At 38.6% G+C, this 16,340-nt stretch overlaps 37 pseudogenes; all 37 read right to left on the reverse strand.

The window, feature by feature from the left end:
- Window positions 1-303: 303 nt before the first annotated feature.
- On the reverse strand, window positions 304-422 carry LOC149652851 (5S ribosomal RNA; annotated as a pseudogene).
- Window positions 423-782: 360 nt separating this feature from the next.
- Window positions 783-901, reverse strand: LOC149652852 (5S ribosomal RNA; annotated as a pseudogene).
- Window positions 902-1,262: 361 nt separating this feature from the next.
- Window positions 1,263-1,381, reverse strand: LOC149652853 (5S ribosomal RNA; annotated as a pseudogene).
- A 364-nt stretch (window positions 1,382-1,745) lies between these two features.
- On the reverse strand, window positions 1,746-1,864 carry LOC149652854 (5S ribosomal RNA; annotated as a pseudogene).
- Window positions 1,865-1,987: 123 nt separating this feature from the next.
- On the reverse strand, window positions 1,988-2,090 carry LOC149652855 (5S ribosomal RNA; annotated as a pseudogene).
- Window positions 2,091-2,227: 137 nt separating this feature from the next.
- LOC149652856 (5S ribosomal RNA) lies at window positions 2,228-2,346 on the reverse strand (annotated as a pseudogene).
- Window positions 2,347-2,707: 361 nt separating this feature from the next.
- LOC149652857 (5S ribosomal RNA) lies at window positions 2,708-2,826 on the reverse strand (annotated as a pseudogene).
- A 361-nt stretch (window positions 2,827-3,187) lies between these two features.
- Window positions 3,188-3,306, reverse strand: LOC149652858 (5S ribosomal RNA; annotated as a pseudogene).
- Window positions 3,307-3,667: 361 nt separating this feature from the next.
- On the reverse strand, window positions 3,668-3,786 carry LOC149652859 (5S ribosomal RNA; annotated as a pseudogene).
- A 361-nt stretch (window positions 3,787-4,147) lies between these two features.
- On the reverse strand, window positions 4,148-4,266 carry LOC149652860 (5S ribosomal RNA; annotated as a pseudogene).
- A 360-nt stretch (window positions 4,267-4,626) lies between these two features.
- On the reverse strand, window positions 4,627-4,745 carry LOC149652861 (5S ribosomal RNA; annotated as a pseudogene).
- Window positions 4,746-5,106: 361 nt separating this feature from the next.
- Window positions 5,107-5,225, reverse strand: LOC149652862 (5S ribosomal RNA; annotated as a pseudogene).
- Window positions 5,226-5,585: 360 nt separating this feature from the next.
- On the reverse strand, window positions 5,586-5,704 carry LOC149652863 (5S ribosomal RNA; annotated as a pseudogene).
- A 361-nt stretch (window positions 5,705-6,065) lies between these two features.
- On the reverse strand, window positions 6,066-6,184 carry LOC149652864 (5S ribosomal RNA; annotated as a pseudogene).
- A 586-nt stretch (window positions 6,185-6,770) lies between these two features.
- On the reverse strand, window positions 6,771-6,889 carry LOC149652865 (5S ribosomal RNA; annotated as a pseudogene).
- A 361-nt stretch (window positions 6,890-7,250) lies between these two features.
- Window positions 7,251-7,369, reverse strand: LOC149652866 (5S ribosomal RNA; annotated as a pseudogene).
- Window positions 7,370-7,954: 585 nt separating this feature from the next.
- LOC149652867 (5S ribosomal RNA) lies at window positions 7,955-8,073 on the reverse strand (annotated as a pseudogene).
- Window positions 8,074-8,434: 361 nt separating this feature from the next.
- Window positions 8,435-8,553, reverse strand: LOC149652868 (5S ribosomal RNA; annotated as a pseudogene).
- Window positions 8,554-8,913: 360 nt separating this feature from the next.
- Window positions 8,914-9,032, reverse strand: LOC149652869 (5S ribosomal RNA; annotated as a pseudogene).
- Window positions 9,033-9,154: 122 nt separating this feature from the next.
- On the reverse strand, window positions 9,155-9,257 carry LOC149652870 (5S ribosomal RNA; annotated as a pseudogene).
- Window positions 9,258-9,394: 137 nt separating this feature from the next.
- On the reverse strand, window positions 9,395-9,513 carry LOC149652871 (5S ribosomal RNA; annotated as a pseudogene).
- Window positions 9,514-9,875: 362 nt separating this feature from the next.
- Window positions 9,876-9,994, reverse strand: LOC149652872 (5S ribosomal RNA; annotated as a pseudogene).
- A 137-nt stretch (window positions 9,995-10,131) lies between these two features.
- LOC149652873 (5S ribosomal RNA) lies at window positions 10,132-10,250 on the reverse strand (annotated as a pseudogene).
- Window positions 10,251-10,387: 137 nt separating this feature from the next.
- LOC149652874 (5S ribosomal RNA) lies at window positions 10,388-10,506 on the reverse strand (annotated as a pseudogene).
- Window positions 10,507-10,868: 362 nt separating this feature from the next.
- LOC149652875 (5S ribosomal RNA) lies at window positions 10,869-10,987 on the reverse strand (annotated as a pseudogene).
- Window positions 10,988-11,124: 137 nt separating this feature from the next.
- LOC149652876 (5S ribosomal RNA) lies at window positions 11,125-11,243 on the reverse strand (annotated as a pseudogene).
- Window positions 11,244-11,368: 125 nt separating this feature from the next.
- On the reverse strand, window positions 11,369-11,487 carry LOC149652877 (5S ribosomal RNA; annotated as a pseudogene).
- A 596-nt stretch (window positions 11,488-12,083) lies between these two features.
- On the reverse strand, window positions 12,084-12,202 carry LOC149652878 (5S ribosomal RNA; annotated as a pseudogene).
- A 137-nt stretch (window positions 12,203-12,339) lies between these two features.
- Window positions 12,340-12,458, reverse strand: LOC149652879 (5S ribosomal RNA; annotated as a pseudogene).
- Window positions 12,459-13,044: 586 nt separating this feature from the next.
- On the reverse strand, window positions 13,045-13,163 carry LOC149652880 (5S ribosomal RNA; annotated as a pseudogene).
- A 123-nt stretch (window positions 13,164-13,286) lies between these two features.
- On the reverse strand, window positions 13,287-13,405 carry LOC149652881 (5S ribosomal RNA; annotated as a pseudogene).
- A 135-nt stretch (window positions 13,406-13,540) lies between these two features.
- Window positions 13,541-13,659, reverse strand: LOC149652882 (5S ribosomal RNA; annotated as a pseudogene).
- Window positions 13,660-14,257: 598 nt separating this feature from the next.
- Window positions 14,258-14,376, reverse strand: LOC149652883 (5S ribosomal RNA; annotated as a pseudogene).
- A 344-nt stretch (window positions 14,377-14,720) lies between these two features.
- LOC149652884 (5S ribosomal RNA) lies at window positions 14,721-14,839 on the reverse strand (annotated as a pseudogene).
- Window positions 14,840-14,974: 135 nt separating this feature from the next.
- LOC149652885 (5S ribosomal RNA) lies at window positions 14,975-15,093 on the reverse strand (annotated as a pseudogene).
- Window positions 15,094-15,692: 599 nt separating this feature from the next.
- LOC149652886 (5S ribosomal RNA) lies at window positions 15,693-15,811 on the reverse strand (annotated as a pseudogene).
- Window positions 15,812-16,167: 356 nt separating this feature from the next.
- Window positions 16,168-16,286, reverse strand: LOC149652887 (5S ribosomal RNA; annotated as a pseudogene).
- Window positions 16,287-16,340: the final 54 nt, after the last annotated feature.

The raw sequence follows: 16,340 nt of genomic DNA on the forward strand, positions 1-16,340 counted from the left end.
AAAAGAAGATATGTTTGCTTTTTTCATATCTGGTGGAATTTGAAAGAGGAAACAAAAGTGAAAAAGCAAACGGCACGCAGTATTCCCAAGTACGGACTGCGCTCGACGCTGCTAACGTCGGCGATCGGACGAGAACCGGTGTTTTCAGCGTGATATGGCCGTTGCCGAGGGTGCTAGTTAATAACTCGAATTTAAATTAAGTGAGACAAATTAACCTTCATCATTTTAAAACAATAACAAAAAGAAAACATGTTTGCTTTTTTCATATCTATTAAAATTTAAAAGAGGAAAAAAAAGTGAAAAAGCCAACGGCACGCAGTGTTCCTAAGTGGTCTCCCTCCCAAGTAGTGACTGCGCTCGACGCTGCTTAACTTCGGTTATCGGACGAGAACCGGTGAATTCAGCGTGATATGGCCGTTGCCGAGAGTGCTAGTTAATAATTTGAATTTAATTAACCTTCATCTTTATAAAACAATAACAAAAAGAAGATATGTTTGCTTTTTTAATATCTGGTGGAATTTGAAAGAGGAAACAAAAGTGAAAAAGCAAACGGCACGCAGTATTCCCAAGTACTGACTGCGCTCGACGCTGCTAACGTCGGCGATCGGACGAGAACCGGTGTTTTCAGCGTGATATGGCCGTTGCCGAGAGTGCTAGTTGATAATTCGAATTTAAATTAAGTGAGACAAATTAACCCTCATCATTTTAAAACAATAACAAAAAGAAAACATGTTTGCTTTTTTCATATCTATTAAAATTTAAAAGAGGAAAAAAAGTGAAAAAGCCAACGGCACGCAGTGTTCCTAAGTGGTCTCCCTCCCAAGTAGTGACTGCGCTCGACGCTGCTTAACTTCGGTTATCGGACGAGAACCGGTGAATTCAGCGTGATATGGCCGTTGCCGAGAGTGCTAGTTAATAATTTGAATTTAATTAACCTTCATCTTTATAAAACAATAACAAAAAGAAGATATGTTTGCTTTTTTAATATCTGGTGGAATTTGAAAGAGGAAACAAAACTGAAAAAGCAAACGGCACGCAGTATTCCCAAGTACTGACTGCGCTCGACGCTGCTAACGTCGGCGATCGGACGAGAACCGGTGTTTTCAGCGTGATATGGCCGTTGCCGAGAGTGCTAGTTGATAATTCGAATTTAAATTAAGTGAGACAAATTAACCCTCATCATTTTAAAACAATAACAAAAAGAAAACATGTTTGCTTTTTTCATATCTATTAAAATTTAAAAGAGGAAAAAAAAGTGAAAAAGCCAACGGCACGCAGTGTTCCTAAGTGGTCTCCCTCCCAAGTAGTGACTGCGCTCGACGCTGCTTAACTTCGGTTATCGGACGAGAACCGGTGTATTCAGCGTGATATGGCCGTTGCCGAGAGTGCTAATTAATAATTTGAATTTAATTAACTTTCATCATTATAAAACAATAACAAAAAAGAAGATATGTTTGCTTTTTTCATATCTGGTGGAATTTGAAAGAGGAAACAAAAGTGAAAAAACAAACGGCACGCAGTATTCCCAAGTACTGTATGCGCTCGACGCTGCTTAACTTCGGTGATCGGACGTGAACCGGTGTTTTCAGCGTGATATGGCCGTTGCCGAGAGTGCTAGTTAATAATTCGAATTTAAATTAAGTGAGACAAATTAACCTTCATCATTTTAAAACAATAACAAAAAGAAAACATGTTTGCTTTTTTCATATCTATTAAAATTTAAAAGAGGAAAAAAAAAGTGAAAAAGCCAACGGCACGCAGTGTTCCTAAGTGGTCTCCCTCCCAAGTAGTGACTGCGCTCGACGCTGCTTAACTTCGGTTATCGGACGAGAACCGTTGTATTCAGCGTGATATGGCCGTTGCCGAGAGTGCTAGTTAATAATTTGAATTTAATTAACTTTCATCATTATAAAACAATAACAAAAAAGAAGATATGTTTGCTTTTTTCATATCTGGTGGAATTTGAAAGAGGAAACAAAAGTGAAAAAGCCAACGGCACGTAGTATTCCCAAGTACTGTATGCGCTCGACGCTGCTTAACTTCGGTGATCGGACGTGAACCGGTGTTTTCAGCGTGATATGGCCGTTGCCGAGAGTGCTAGTTAATAATTCGAATTTAGATTAAGTGAGACAAATTAACCTTCATCATTTTAAAACCATAACAAAAAGAAAACATGTTTGCTTTTTTCATATCTATTAAAATTTGAAAGAGGAAAAAAAAGTGAAAAAGCCAACGGCACGCAGTTTTCCTAAGTGGTCTCCCTCCCAAGTAGTGACTGCGCTCGACGCTGCTTAACTTCGGTTATCGGACGAGAACCGGTGTATTCAGCGTGATATCGCCGTTGCCGAGAGTGCTAGTTAATAATTTGAATTTAATTAACTTTCATCTTTATAAAACAATAACAAAAAGAAGATATGTTTGCTTTTTTCATATCTGATGGAATTTGAAAGAGGAAACAAAAGTGAAAAAGCAAACGGCACGCAGTATTCCCAAGTACTGACTGCGCTCGACGCTGCTAACGTCGGCGATCGGACGAGAACCGGTGTTTTCAGCGTGATATGGCCGTTGCCGAGAGGGCTAGTTGATAATTCGAATTTAAATTAAGTGAGACAAATTAACCCTCATCATTTTAAAACAATAACAAAAAGAAAACATGTTTGCTTTTTTCATATCTATTAAAATTTAAAAGAGGAAAAAAAAGTGAAAAAGCCAACGGCACGCAGTGTTCCTAAGTGGTCTCCCTCCCAAGTAGTGACTGCGCTCGACGCTGCTTAACTTCGGTTATCGGACGAGAATCGGTGAATTCAGCGTGATATGGCCGCTGCCGAGAGTGCTAGTTAATAATTTGAATTTAATTAACCTTCATCTTTATAAAACAATAACAAAAAGAAGATATGTTTGCTTTTTTCATATCTGGTGGAATTTGAAAGAGGAAACAAAAGTGAAAAAGCAAACGGCACGCAGTATTCCCAAGTACGGACTGCGCTCGACGCTGCTAACGTCGGCGATCGGACGAGAACCGGTGTTTTCAGCGTGATATGGCCGTTGCCGAGAGTGCTAGTTAATAACTCGAATTTAAATTAAGTGAGACAAATTAACCTTCATCATTTTAAAACAATAACAAAAAGAAAACATGTTTGCTTTTTTCATATCTATTAAAATTTAAAAGAGGAAAAAAAAGTGAAAAAGCCAACGGCACGCAGTGTTCCTAAGTGGTGTCCCTCCCAAGTAGTGACTGCGCTCGACGCTGCTTAACTTCGGTTATCGGACGAGAACCGGTGAATTCAGCGTGATATGGCCGTTGCCGAGAGTGCTAGTTAATAATTTGAATTTAATTAACCTTCATCTTTATAAAACAATAACAAAAAGAAGATATGTTTGCTTTTTTAATATCTGGTGGAATTTGAAAGAGGAAACAAAAGTGAAAAAGCAAACGGCACGCAGTATTCCCAAGTACTGACTGCGCTCGACGCTGCTAACGTCGGCGATCGGACGAGAACCGGTGTTTTCAGCGTGATATGGCCGTTGCCGAGAGTGCTAGTTGATAATTCGAATTTAAATTAAGTGAGACAAATTAACCCTCATCATTTTAAAACAATAACAAAAAGAAAACATGTTTGCTTTTTTCATATCTATTAAAATTTAAAAGAGGAAAAAAAAGTGAAAAAGCCAACGGCACGCAGTGTTCCTAAGTGGTCTCCCTCCCAAGTAGTGACTGCGCTCGACGCTGCTTAACTTCGGTTATCGGACGAGAACCGGTGAATTCAGCGTGATATGGCCGTTGCCGAGAGTGCTAGTTAATAATTTGAATTTAATTAACCTTCATCTTTATAAAACAATAACAAAAAGAAGATATGTTTGCTTTTTTAATATCTGGTGGAATTTGAAACAGGAAACAAAAGTGAAAAAGCAAACGGCACGCAGTATTCCCAAGTACTGACTGCGCTCGACGCTGCTAACGTCGGCGATCGGACGAGAACCGGTGTTTTCAGCGTGATATGGCCGTTGCCGAGAGTGCTAGTTGATAATTCGAATTTAAATTAAGTGAGACAAATTAACCCTCATCATTTTAAAACAATAACAAAAAGAAAACATGTTTGCTTTTTTCATATCTATTAAAATTTAAAAGAGGAAAAAAAAGTGAAAAAGCCAACGGCACGCAGTGTTCCTAAGTGGTCTCCCTCCCAAGTAGTGACTGCGCTCGACGCTGCTTAACTTCGGTTATCGGACGAGAACCGGTGAATTCAGCGTGATATGGCCGTTGCCGAGAGTGCTAGTTAATAATTTGAATTTAATTAACCTTCATCTTTATAAAACAATAACAAAAAGAAGATATGTTTGCTTTTTTCATATCTGGTGGAATTTGAAAGAGGAAACAAAAGTGAAAAAGCAAACGGCACGCAGTATTCCCAAGTACGGACTGCGCTCGACGCTGCTAACGTCGGCGATCGGACGAGAACCGGTGTTTTCAGCGTGATATGGCCGTTGCCGAGAGTGCTAGTTAATAATTCGAATTTAAATTAAGTGAGACAAATTAACCTTCATCATTTTAAAACAATAACAAAAAGAAAACATGTTTGCTTTTTTCATATCTATTAAAATTTAAAAGAGGAAAAAAAGTGAAAAAGCCAGCGGCACGCAGTGTTCGTAAGTGGTCTCCCTCCCAAGTAGTGACTGCGCTCGACGCTGCTTAACTTCGGTTATCGGACGAGAACCGGTGAATTCAGCGTGATATGGCCGTTGCCGAGAGTGCTAGTTAATAATTTGAATTTAATTAACCTTCATCTTTATAAAACAAAAACAAAAAGAAGATATGTTTGCTTTTTTCATATCTGGTGGAATTTGAAAGAGGAAACAAAAGTGAAAAAGCAAACGGCACGCAGTATTCCCAAGAACTGACTGCGCTCGACGCTGCTAACGTCGGCGATCGGACGAGAACCGGTGTTTTCAGCGTGATATGGCCGTTGCCGAGAGTGCTAGTTGATAATTCGAATTTAAATTAAGTGAGACAAATTAACCCTCATCATTTTAAAACAATAACAAAAAGAAAACATGTTTGCTTTTTTCATATCTATTAAAATTTAAAAGAGGAAAAAAAAGTGAAAAAGCCAACGGCACGCAGTGTTCCTAAGTGGTCTCCCTCCCAAGTAGTGACTGCGCTCGACGCTGCTTAACTTCGGTTATCGGACGAGAACCGGTGAATTCAGCGTGATATGGCCGTTGCCGAGAGTGCTAGTTAATAATTTGAATTTAATTAACCTTCATCTTTATAAAACAATAACAAAAAGAAGATATGTTTGCTTTTTTCATATCTGGTGGAATTTGAAAGAGGAAACAAAAGTGAAAAAGCAAACGGCACGCAGTATTCCCAAGTACGGACTGCGCTCGACGCTGCTAACGTCGGCGATCGGACGAGAACCGGTGTTTTCAGCGTGATATGGCCGTTGCCGAGAGTGCTAGTTAATAATTCGAATTTAAATTAAGTGAGACAAATTAACCTTCATCATTTTAAAACAATAACAAAAAGAAAACATGTTTGCTTTTTTCATATCTATTAAAATTTAAAAGAGGAAAAAAAGTGAAAAAGCCAGCGGCACGCAGTGTTCGTAAGTGGTCTCCCTCCCAAGTAGTGACTGCGCTCGACGCTGCTTAACTTCGGTTATCGGACGAGAACCGGTGAATTCAGCGTGATATGGCCGTTGCCGAGAGTGCTAGTTAATAATTTGAATTTAATTAACCTTCATCTTTATAAAACAAAAACAAAAAGAAGATATGTTTGCTTTTTTCATATCTGGTGGAATTTGAAAGAGGAAACAAAAGTGAAAAAGCAAACGGCACGCAGTATTCCCAAGAACTGACTGCGCTCGACGCTGCTAACGTCGGCGATCGGACGAGAACCGGTGTTTTCAGCGTGATATGGCCGTTGCCGAGAGTGCTAGTTAATAATTCGAATTTAAATTAAGTGAGACAAATTAACCTTCATCATTTTAAAACAATAACAAAAAGAAAACATGTTTGCTTTTTTCTTATCTATTAAAATTTAAAAGAGGAAAAAAAAGTGAAAAAGCCAACGGCACGCAGTGTTCCTAAGTGGTCTCCCTCCCAAGTAGTGACTGCGCTCGACGCTGCTTAACTTCGGTTATCGGACGAGAACCGGTGAATTCAGCGTGATATGGCCGTTGCCGAGGGTGCTAGTTAATAATTTGAATTTAATTAACCTTCATCTTTATAAAACAATAACAAAAAGAAGATACGTTTGCTTTTTTCATATCTGGTGGAATTTAAAAGAGAAAACAAAAGTGAAAAAACAAACGGCACGCAGTATTCCCAAGTACTGTATGCGCTCGACGCTGCTTAACTTCGGTGATTTGACGTGAACCGGTGTATTCAGCGTGATATGGCCGTTGCCGAGAATGCTAGTTAATAATTTGAATTTAATTAACTTTCTTCTTTATAAAAAAATAACAAAAAGAAGATATGTTTGCTTTTTTCATATCTGGTGGAATTTGAAAGAGGAAACAAAAGTGAAAAAGCAAACGGCACGCAGTATTCCCAAGTACGGACTGCGCTCGACGCTGCTAACGTCGGCGATCGGACGAGAACCGGTGTTTTCAGCGTGATATGGCCGTTGCCGAGAGTGCTAGTTAATAATTCGAATTTAAATTAAGTGAGACAAATTAACCTTCATCATTTTAAAACAATAACAAAAAGAAAACATGTTTGCTTTTTTCATATCTATTAAAATTTAAAAGAGGAAAAAAAAGTGAAAAAGCCAACGGCACGCAGTGTTCCTAAGTGGTCTCCCTCCCAAGTAGTGACTGCGCTCGACGCTGCTTAACTTCGGTTATCGGACGAGAACCGGTGAATTCAGCGTGATATGGCCGTTGCCGAGAGTGCTAGTTAATAATTTGAATTTAATTAACCTTCATCTTTATAAAACAATAACAAAAAGAAGATATGTTTGCTTTTTTCATATCTGGTGGAATTTGAAAGAGGAAACAAAAGTGAAAAAGCAAACGGCACGCAGTATTCCCAAGTACTGACTGCGCTCGACGCTGCTAACGTCGGCGATCGGACGAGAACCGGTGTTTTCAGCGTGATATGGCCGTTGCCGAGAGTGCTAGTTAATAATTCGAATTTAAATTAAGTGAGACAAATTAACCTTCATCATTTTAAAACAATAACAAAAAGAAAACATGTTTGCTTTTTTCTTATCTATTAAAATTTAAAAGAGGAAAAAAAAGTGAAAAAGCCAACGGCACGCAGTGTTCCTAAGTGGTCTCCCTCCCAAGTAGTGACTGCGCTCGACGCTGCTTAACTTCGGTTATCGGACGAGAACCGGTGAATTCAGCGTGATATGGCCGTTGCCGAGAGTGCTAGTTAATAATTTGAATTTAATTAACCTTCATCTTTATAAAACAATAACAAAAAGAAGATACGTTTGCTTTTTTCATATCTGGTGGAATTTAAAAGAGAAAACAAAAGTGAAAAAACAAACGGCACGCAGTATTCCCAAGTACTGTATGCGCTCGACGCTGCTTAACTTCGGTGATTTGACGTGAACCGGTGTATTCAGCGTGATATGGCCGTTGCCGAGAATGCTAGTTAATAATTTGAATTTAATTAACTTTCTTCTTTATAAAAAATAACAAAAAGAAGATATGTTTGCTTTTTTCATATCTGGTGGAATTTGAAAGAGGAAAAAAAAGTGAAAAAGCAAACGGCACGCTGTATTCCCAAGTACTGACTGCGCTCGACGCTGCTAACGTCGGCGATCGGACGAGAACCGGTGTTCTCAGCGTGATATGGCCGTTGCCGAGAGTGCTAGATAATAATTCGAATTTAAATTAAGTGAGACAAATTAACCTTCATCTTTTTCAAACAATAACAAAAAGAAAATATGTTTGCTTTTTTCATATCTATTGGAATTTAAAAGAGGAAAAAAAAGTGAAAAAGCTAACGGCACGCAGTGTTCCTAAGTGGTCGCCTTCCCAAGTACTGACTGCGCTCGACGCTGCTTAACTTTGGTTATCGGACGAGAACCGGTGAATTCAGCGTGATATGGCCGTTGCCGAGACTGCTAGTTAATAATTTGAATTTAATTAACCTTCATCTTTATAAAACAATAACAAAAAGAAGATATGTTTGCTTTTTTCATATCTGGTGGAATTTAAAAGATTAAACAAAAGTGAAAAAACAAACGGCACGCAGTATTCCCAAGTACTGTATGCGCTCGACGCTGCATAACTTCGGTGATCGGAAGTGAACCGGTGTTTTCATCGTGATATGGCCGTTGCCGAGAGTGCTAGTTAATAATTCGAATTTAAATTAAGTGAGACAAATTAACCTTCATCATTTTAAAACAATAACAAAAAGAAAACATGTTTGCTTTTTTCATATCTATTAAAATTTAAAAGAGGAAAAAAAGTGAAAAAGCCAACGGCACGCAATGTTCCTAAGTGGTCTCCCTCGCAAGTAGTGACTGCGCTCGACGCTGCTTAACTTCGGTTATCGGACGAGAAACGGTGTATTCAGCGTGATATGGCCGTTGCCGTGAGTGCTAGTTAATAAATTGAATTTAATTAACTTTCTTCTTTATAAAACAATAACAAAAAGAAGATATGTTTGCTTTTTTCATATCTGGTGGAATTTGAAAGAGGAAACAAAAGTGAAAAAGCCAACGGCACGCAGTATTCCCAAGTACTGACTGCGCTCGACGCTGCTAACGTCGGCGATCGGACGAGAACCGGTGTTCTCAGCGTGATATGGCCGTTGCCGAGAGTGCTAGATAATAATTCGAATTTAAATTAAGTGAGACAAATTAACCTTCATCTTTTTCAAACAATAACAAAAAGAAAATATGTTTGCTTTTTTCATATCTCTTGGAATTTAAAAGAGGAAAAAAAGTGAAAAAGCCAACGGCACGCAGTGTTCCTAAGTGGTCGCCCTCCCAAGTACTGACTGCGCTCGACGCTGCTTAACATCGGTTATCGGACGAGAACCGGTGTATTCAGCGTGATATGGCCGTTGCCGAGAGTGCTAGTTAATAATTTGAATTTAATTAACTTTCATCTTTATAAAACAATAACAAAAAGAAGATATGTTTGCTTTTTTCATATCTGGTGGAATTTGAAAGAGGAGACAAAAGTGAAAAAGCCAACGGCACGCAGTATTCCCAAGTACTGTATGCGCTCGACGCTGCTTAACTTCGGTGATCGGACGTGAACCAGTGTTTTCAGCGTGATATGGCCGTTGCCGAGAGTGCTAGTTAATAATTCGAATTTAAATTAAGTGAGACAAATTAACCTTCATCATTTTAAAACAATAACAAAAAGAAAACCTGTTTGCTTTTTACATATCTATTAAAATTTAAAAGAGGAAAAAAAAGTGAAAAAGCCAACGGCACGCGGTGTTCCTAAGTGGTCTCCCTCCCAAGTAGTGACTGCGCTCGACGCTGCTTAACTTCGGTTATCGGACGAGAACCGGAGTATTCAGCTTGATATGGCCGTTGCCGAGAGTGCTAGTAAATAATTTGAATTTAATTAACTTTCATCTTTATAAAACAATAACAAAAAAGAAGATATGTTTGCTTTTTTCATATCTGATGGAATTTAAAAGAGGAAACAAATGTGAAAAAGCAAACGGCACGCAGTATTCCCAAGTACTGACTGCGCTCGACGCTGCTAACGTCGGCGGTCGGACGAGAACCGGTGTTCTCAGCGTGATATGGCCGTTGCCGAGAGTGCTAGATAATAATTCGAATTTAAATTAAGTGAGACAAATTAACCTTCATCTTTTTAAAACAATAACAAAAGGAAAATATATTTGCTTTTTTCATATCTATTGGAATTTAAAAGAGGAAAAAAAAGTGAAAAAGCTAGCGGCACGCAGTGTTCCTAAGTGGTCGCCCTCCCAAGTACTGACTGCGCTCGACGCTGCTTAACTTCGGTGATCGGACGTGAACCAGTGTTTTCAGCGTGATATGGCCGTTGCCGAGAGTGCTAGTTAATAATTCGAATTTAAATTAAGTGAGACAAATTAACCTTCATCATTTTAAAACAATAACAAAAAGAAAACCTGTTTGCTTTTTACATATCTATTAAAATTTAAAAGAGGAAACAAAAGTGAAAAAGCCAACGGCACGCAGTGTTCCTAAGTGGTCTCCCTCCCAAGTAGTGACTGCGCTCGACGCTGCTTAACTTCGGTTATCGGACGAGAACCGGTGTATTCAGCGTGATATGGCCGTTGCCGAGAGTGCTAGATAATAATTCGAATTTAAATTAAGTGAGACAAATTAACCTTCATCTTTTTAAAACAATAACAAAAAGAAAATATATTTGCTTTTTTCATATCTATTGGAATTTAAAAGAGGAAAAAAAAGTGAAAAAGCTAGCGGCACGCAGAGTTCCTAAGTGGTCTCCCTCCCAAGTACTGACTGCGCTCGACGCTGCTTAACTTCGGTGATCGGACGAGAACCGGAGTATTCAGCTTGATATGGCCGTTGCCGAGAGTGCTAGTTAATAATTTGAATTTAATTAACTTTCATCTTTATAAAACAATAACAAAAAAGAAGATATGTTTGCTTTTTTCATATCTGGTGGAATTTAAAAGAGGAAACAAAAGTGAAAAAGCAAACGGCACGCAGTATACCCAAGTACTGTATGCGCTCGACGCTGCTTAACTTCGGTGATCGGACGTGAACCGGTGTTTTCAGCGTGATATGGCCGTTGCCGAGAGTGCTAGTTAATAATTCGAATTTAAATTAAGTGAGACAAATTTACCTTCATCATTTTAAAACAATAACAAAAAGAAAACGTGTTTGCTTTTTTCATATCTATTAAAATTTAAAAGAGGAAAAAAAGTGAAAAAGCCAACGGCATGCAGTGTTCCTAAGTGGTCTCCCTCCCAAGTAGTGACTGCGCTCGACGCTGCTTAACTTCGGTTATCGGACGAGAACCGGTGTATTCAGCGTGATATGGCCGTTGCCGAGAGTGCTAGATAATAATTCGAATTTAAATTAAGTGAGACAAATTAACCTTCATCTTTTTAAAACAATAACAAAAAGAAAATATATTTGCTTTTTTCATATCTATTGGAATTTAAAAGAGGAAAAAAAAGTGAAAAAGCTAGCGGCACGCAGAGTTCCTAAGTGGTCTCCCTCCCAAGTACTGACTGCGCTCGACGCTGCTTAACTTCGGTGATCGGACGAGAACCGGTGTATTCAGCGTGATATGGCCGTTGCCGAGAGTGCTAGTTAATAATTTGAATTTAATTAACTTTCATCTTTATAAAACAATAACAAAATGAAGATATGTGTGCTTTTTTCATATCTATTAAAATTTAAAAGAGGAAAAAAAAAAAGTGAAAAAGCCAACGGCACGCAGTGTTCCTAAGTGGTCTCCCTCCCAAGTAGTGACTGCGCTCGACGCTGCTAAACTTCGGTTATCGGACGAGAACCGGTGTATCCAGCGTGATATGGCCGTTGCCGAGAGTGCTAGTTAATAATTTTAATTTAATTAACTTTCATCTTTATAAAACAATAACAAAAAGAAGATATGTTTGCTTTTTTCATATTTGGTGGAATTTGAAAGAGGAAACAAAAGTGAAAAAGCCAACGGCACGCAGTATTCCCAAGTAATGTATGCGCTCGACGCTGCTAACGTCGGCGATCGGACGAGAACCGGTGTTCTCAGCGTGATATGGCCGTTGCCGAGAGTGCTAGATAATAATTCGAATTTAAATTAAGTGAGACAAATTAACCTTCATCTTTTTAAAACAATAACAAAAAGAAAATATGTTTGCTTTTTTCATATCGGGTGGAATTTAAAAGAGGAAACAAAAGTGAAAAAGCCAACGGCACGCAGAATTCCCAAGTACTGACTGCGCTGGACGCTGCTAACGTCGGCGATCGGACGAGAACCGGTGTTCTCAGCGTGATATGGCCGTTGCCGAGAGTGCTAGTTAATAATTCGAATTTAAATTAAGTGAGACAAATTAACCTTCATCATTTTAAAACAATAACAAAAAACATGTTTGCTTTTTTTATATCTATTAAAATTTAAAAGAGGAAAAAAAAGTGAAAAAGCCAACGGCACGCAGTGTTCCTAAGTGGTCTCCCTCCCAAGTACTGACTGCGCTCGACGCTGCTGAACTTCGGTGATCGGACGAGAACCGCTGTATTCAGCGTGATATGGTCGTTGCCGAGAGTGCTAGTTAATAATTCGAATTTAAATTAAGTGAGACAAATTAACCTTCATCATTTTAAAACAATAACAAAATGAAAACATGTTTGCTTTTTTCATATCTATTAAAATTTAAAAGAGGAAAAAAAAGTGAAAAAGCCAACGGCACGCAGTGTTCCTAAGTGGTCTCCCTTTCAAGTAGTGACTGTGCTCGACGCTGCTTAACATCGGTTATCGGACGAGAACCGGTGTATTCAGCGTGATATGGCCGTTGCCGAGAGTGCTGGTTAATAATTTTAATTTAATTAACTTTCATCTTTATAAAACAATAACAAAAAGAAGATATGTTTGCTTTTTTCATATCGGGTGGAATTTAAAAGAGGAAACAAAAGTGAAAAAGCCAACGGCATGCAGTGTTCCCAAGTACTGACTGCGCTCGACGCTGCTTAACTTCGGTTATCGGACGAGATCCGGTGTATTCAGCGTGATATGGCCGTTGCCGAGAGTGCTAGTTAATAATTTGAATTTAATTAACTTTCATCTTTATAAAACAATAACAAAAAGAAGATATGTTTGCTTCTTTCATATCGGGTGGAATTTAAAAGAGGAAACAAAAGTGAAAAACCAACGGAACGCAGTATTCCCAAGTACTGTATGCGCTCGACGCTGCTTAACTTCGGTGATCGGACGAAAACCGGTGTTTTCAGCGTGATATGGCCGTTGCCGAGAGTGCTTGTTAATAATTCGAATTTAAATTAAGTGAGACAAATTAACCTTCATCATTTTAAAACAATAACAAAAAAAAAATATGTTTGCTTTTTTCATATCTATTAAAATTTATAAGGGGAAAAAAAAGTGAAAAAATCAACGGCACGCAGTGTTCCTAAGTGGTCTCCCTCCCAAGTACTGACTGCGCTCGACGCTGCTTAACTTCGGTTATCGGACGAGAACCGGTGTATTCAGCGTGATATGGCCGTTGCCGAGAGTGCTAGTTAATAATTTGAATTTAATTAACTTTCATCTTTATAAAACAATAACAAAAAAGAAGATATGTTTGCTTTTTTCATATCTATTAAAATTTAAAAGAGGAAAAAAAAGTGAAAACGCCAACGGCACGCAGTGTTCCTAAGTGGTCTCCATCCCAAGTACTGACTGCTCTCGACGCTGCTTAACTTCGGTGATCGGACGAGAACCGCTGTATTCAGCGTGATATGGTCGTTGCCGAGAGTGCTAGTTAATAATTCGAATTTAAATTAAGTGAGACAAATTAACCTTCATCATTTTAAAACAATAACAAAAAAAACATGTTTGCTTTTTTCATATCTATTAAAATTTAAAAGAGGAAAAAAAAGTAAAAAACCCAACGGCACGCAGTGTCCCTAAGTGGTCTCCCTCCCAAGTACTGACTGCGCTCGACGCTGCTTAACTTCATTGATCGGACGTGAACCGGTGTATTCAGCGTGTTATGGCCGTTGCCGAGAGTGCTAGTTAATAATTTGAATTAAATCAACTTTCATCTTTATAAAACAATAACAAAAAGAAGATATGTTTGCTTTTTTCATATCGGGTGGAATTTAAAAGAGGAAACAAAAGTGAAAAACCAACCGCACGCAGTATTCCCAAGTACTGACTGCGCTCGACGCTGCTAACGTCGGCGATCGGACGAGAACCGGTGTTCTCAGCGTGAAATGGCCGTTGCCAAGAGTGCTAGTTAAAAATTCGAATTTAAATTAAGTGAGACAAATTAACCTTCATCTTTATAAAACAATAACAAAAAGAAGATATGTTTGCTTTTTTCATATCGGGTGGAATTTAAAAGAGGAAACAAAAGTGAAAAAGCCAACGGCACGCAGTATTCCCAAGTACTGACTGCGCTCGACGCTGCTAACGTCGGCGATCGGACGAGAACCGGTGTTCTCAGCGTGATATGGCCGTTGCCGAGAGTGCTAGATAATAATTCGAATTTAAATTAAGTGAGACAAATTAACCTTCATCTTTTTAAAACAATAACAAAAAGAAAATATGTTTGCTTTTTTCATATCTATTGGAATTTAAAAGAGGAAAAAAAGTGAAAAATCTAACGGCACGCAGTGTTCCTAAGTGGTCGCCCTCCCAAGTACTGACTGCGCTCGACGCTGCTTAACTTCGGTGATCGGACGAGAACCGGTGTATTCAGCGTGATATGAAAGTTGCCGAGAATGCTAGTTAATAATTTGAACTTAATTAACCTTCATCTTTATAAAAAATAACAATAAGAAGATATGTTTGTTTTTCCATATCTGGTGGAATTTAAGAGGAAACAAAAGTGAAAAAGCCATCGGCATGCAGTGTTCCCAAGTACTGACTGCGCTCGACGCTGCTTAACTTCGGTTATCGGACGAGAACCGGTGTATTCAGCGTGATATGGCCGTTGCCGAGAGTGCTAGTTAATAATTTGAATTTAATTAACTTTCATCTTTATAAAACAATAACAAAAAAGAAGATATGTTTGCTTTTTTCATATCTATTAAAATTTAAAAGAGGAAAAAAAAGTGAAAACGCCAACGGCACGCAGTGTTCCTAAGTGGTCTCCATCCCAAGTACTGACTGCTCTCGACGCTGCTTAACTTCGGTGATCGGACGAGAACCGCTGTATTCAGCGTGATATGGTCGTTGCCGAGAGTGCTAGTTAATAATTCGAATTTAAATTAAGTGAGACAAATTAACCTTCATCATTTTAAAACAATAACAAAAAAAACATGTTTGCTTTTTTCATATCTATTAAAATTTAAAAGAGGAAACAAAAGTAAAAAACCCAACGGCACGCAGTGTCCCTAAGTGGTCTCCCTCCCAAGTACTGACTGCGCTCGACGCTGCTTAACTTCATTGATCGGACGTGAACCGGTGTATTCAGCGTGTTATGGCCGTTGCCGAGAGTGCTAGTTAATAATTTGAATTAAATCAACTTTCATCTTTATAAAACAATAACAAAAAGAAGATATGTTTGCTTTTTTCATATCGGGTGGAATTTAAAAGAGGAAACAAAAGTGAAAAACCAACCGCACGCAGTATTCCCAAGTACTGACTGCGCTCGACGCTGCTAACGTCGGCGATCGGACGAGAACCGGTGTTCTCAGCGTGAAATGGCCGTTGCCAAGAGTGCTAGTTAAAAATTCGAATTTAAATTAAGTGAGACAAATTAACCTTCATCTTTATAAAACAATAACAAAAAGAAGATATGTTTGCTTTTTTCATATCGGGTGGAATTTAAAAGAGGAAACAAAAGTGAAAAAGCCAACGGCACGCAGTATTCCCAAGTACTGACTGCGCTCGACGCTGCTAACGTCGGCGATCGGACGAGAACCGGTGTTCTCAGCGTGATATGGCCGTTGCCGAGAGTGCTAGATAATAATTCGAATTTAAATTAAGTGAGACAAATTAACCTTCATCTTTTTAAAACAATAACAAAAAGAAAATATGTTTGCTTTTTTCATATCTATTGGAATTTAAAAGAGGAAAAAAAAGTGAAAAATCTAACGGCACGCAGTGTTCCTAAGTGGTCGCCCTCCCAAGTACTGACTGCGCTGGACGCTGCTTAACTTCGGTGATCGGACGAGAACCGGTGTATTCAGCGTGATATGAAAGTTGCCGAGAATGCTAGTTAATAATTTGAACTTAATTAACCTTCATCTTTATAAAAAATAACAATAAGAAGATATGTTTGTTTTTCCATATCTGGTGGAATTTAAGAGGAAACAAAAGTGAAAAAGCCATCGGCATGCAGTGTTCCCAAGTACTGACTGCGCTCGACGCTGCTTAACTTCGGTTATCGGACGAGAACCGGTGAATTCAGCGTGATATGGTCGTTGCCGAGAGTGCTAGTTAATAATTCGAATTTAAATTAAGTGAGACAAATTAACCTTCATCATTTTAAAACAATAACAAAAAAAAACATGTTTGCTTTTTTCATATCTATTAAAATTAAAAGAGGAAAAAAAAGTAAAAAACCCAACGGCACGCAGTGTCCCTAAGTGGTCTCCCTCCCAAGTACTGACTGCGCTCGACGCTGCTTAACTTCATTGATCGGACGTGAACCGGTGTATTCAGCGTGTTATGGCCGTTGCCGAGAGTGCTAGTTAATAATTTGAATTAAATCAACTTTCATCTTTATAAAACAAT

Source organism: Phalangium opilio, unplaced genomic scaffold (genome assembly GCF_054372755.1).
Source record: "Phalangium opilio isolate 3A_F unplaced genomic scaffold, DU_Popi_V2 ptg000082l_1, whole genome shotgun sequence".
NCBI classification, from domain to species: Eukaryota; Metazoa; Arthropoda; class Arachnida; order Opiliones; family Phalangiidae; genus Phalangium; species Phalangium opilio.